The sequence below is a fragment of the Zea mays genome, chromosome 7 (genome assembly GCF_902167145.1).
Source record: "Zea mays cultivar B73 chromosome 7, Zm-B73-REFERENCE-NAM-5.0, whole genome shotgun sequence".
Classification (NCBI taxonomy): domain Eukaryota; kingdom Viridiplantae; phylum Streptophyta; class Magnoliopsida; order Poales; family Poaceae; genus Zea; species Zea mays.
This window is the reverse complement of record NC_050102.1, coordinates 68,130,514-68,132,760: the sequence shown is the minus strand read 5'-3', so window position 1 is coordinate 68,132,760 and position 2,247 is coordinate 68,130,514. Positions and strand designations below refer to the sequence as shown.

Below are 2,247 nucleotides of genomic sequence, written 5' to 3'. Positions count from 1 at the left end.
CGTAGGATTGTTAATTGAATTTCTATCTAGTCGAATGTTCGGATAGCAGGCAAAATTCGTCTAAATATAATCGAAACATCATCTAATTATTTCGCTCTTGTTCGAGTGGTCTCTACGAATTCGGTAGACACTAATAAGGACAGGATGTTTAAACTAAATAAAACCACAACAACGGTTGGCCAAATCAGTTTCCTATTCTAGAATCAGAGAAAATAATATTATATCTTAACGGCATTTTGGTCTTATCTATTTATATCTTGCTCATATCCGAATCCCTAAATACAGAAATGTATGTATTCTTTTGTAGAAGAAAAAGAGAATATCTTTTCTCCTCTATCCAACCCACTCTAAAAATATCACACGCCATGGGCCTTATCTGCCCGCCGCCCCATCCAGATTTTTTTCACCATGCGCATGACCATAGGCCTTAAACCTTCCATCGTGTTCCCTGCTCCATGATTTTTTTTTCTACCGCTGTGCGCGTCCCTATCTACCGCCGCCCCTGGTACTCCGTTCAGCTCCCTCTCCCTGATATTCTTCATCGCGTGGAGCTCTCTCCAACTCCGGCCAGATCTCCCAGGTGCTCGGCCTCTATTTCTTCTGCGGGAGCACGCCCAGCCGAGCGGCTCTTCCCCACGGCGTTGTTCTCCCTGCGCTCGCTCGGCCTTGAAGCTCCCAAGGCACGCACCCAGCCACCCCTCCGTTCTCCTCCTCGCCACGATGCTCCATGGCGCTCCTCGCTGCTCGCACAGCCATCTTCCCCTTCCCCATGGCCGTGGCCTCCCTGCAAGGATGCGAGCCGGTGCCCAACCCGGCCGCTCGACCCTGCCAGTCCCTGTGTGCCGCGCGCAGCTTCCTAGTGCTCGGACTGCTTCTCAGCTCGCCCGGCCGGAGCGCCCTGCTCGCCCTCCTGCGTCGAACTCCCTCGCTGTACGTGCCGTCGAAGCTTCCCGGGCCGTGCGCTTCTCTGTCCCGACCACCAGCATCCAATTCCAGTATTCTCGTCATTGAAGAACAGTCCCCGCGCTCTGCGTCCTCGCCGCGTTTGTTTGCTTCATGTGCGCAACATGCCATCGTCTTCGTGTTTTTAGTAAGTCAGCGAGCGCTCGCGCTCGCCATCCTCTGCTCGACCTCGTTGACGAGCTTCGCCTTGCCGGTCATTCTAGCTGCGACCCGTCGTGAAGCTCTCATGTGGTGGTGTGCGTGAAGCTCGTATAGTACCTGTCAAGCGCTTGATAAATTGCCTGGATGAGAAAATCATTACCGTTCTCGCGGATTCGAGTCAGATATTAGAACGGTAAGCTGCTTTGCTATTTTTATTGACTAGTTTGATAAATGAATTGATAGGTATATATGTCGCGATGATTATTCCGCGTGTAGCTCAGGCACGTATTTATTTGACGCTTGTAGGAATACGGGGCTACCTGCAGCATGGTAATTGTGTCCCCGATTGCGAAGTCGTCGTGCTGCGTAGCTAAGTTTAGGTGTAATGACGTAGGTTATGCAAGCAGGATTAAATCGGTGGTTCGTATCCGATGAAGTGGTCATGTCGTGCGAAACCAAAGATTAAAATAATTATTGTGTAAGGAGAATTAATATCGTGAAGAATTGATCCAAACGATTATCCGATAAGGCTGTCATCATTGATTTTGCAGGATATTTTGGTATTCAAACCTGAAATGTTTGATTAATTGTTGACATGTAAAATATGTGAGGTGTGAAATAAAATTAAAATAGTTCTTTGTAAGTGATGTGATATAACTTATAAAGCGAGGGATAAGTGTAGAATTAAATTAATTAGCTGATAAGTTGTGTTTAGGCTAATTATATTAAATATGTATCGTTTGTTGTTTCGTGATGTTTGTGTTAGATTCGGTTAATCTAGAGAAGCGTAATTATTGCGCGTAGTCGTATATCGATAACTAGTATTTCCGTACGAACTTGTACAACGCCTCACTGCTAGGTGTTTAATTCGCGGACATGTAGTTATATTTAGTCTCGTACTATTCTTCTTTATATGCATTCATGTGCATTATGCAAATCATTTAGGTACGTTTGTTGATCACGTGATGCGGAAAACGGCGTCATTAGTCCGACGAACCTGAAGATGGATAATCTGACGAATGTCAAGACAAAAGATGGTCGTCGAGCGGACGTCGTCTAACAACACTAACCTAGTATTACCTAGGCAAGCCCCGGTGCATGCAACCCCTTCCTTGTGCTTTTAAATAATTTTTACACACTTTA

General features: G+C 46.2%; 1 pseudogene across 1 annotated transcript; it reads left to right on the top strand.

Annotated features, from left to right (window-relative positions):
- Positions 1–470: 470 nt before the first annotated feature.
- Positions 471–1,269, top strand: LOC109941242 (uncharacterized; annotated as a pseudogene). Its single transcript, NR_157563.1, is given in 1 exon segment — positions 471–1,269. The product of NR_157563.1 is annotated as an uncharacterized protein (transcript).
- The last annotated feature ends 978 nt before the right edge of the window (positions 1,270–2,247 follow it).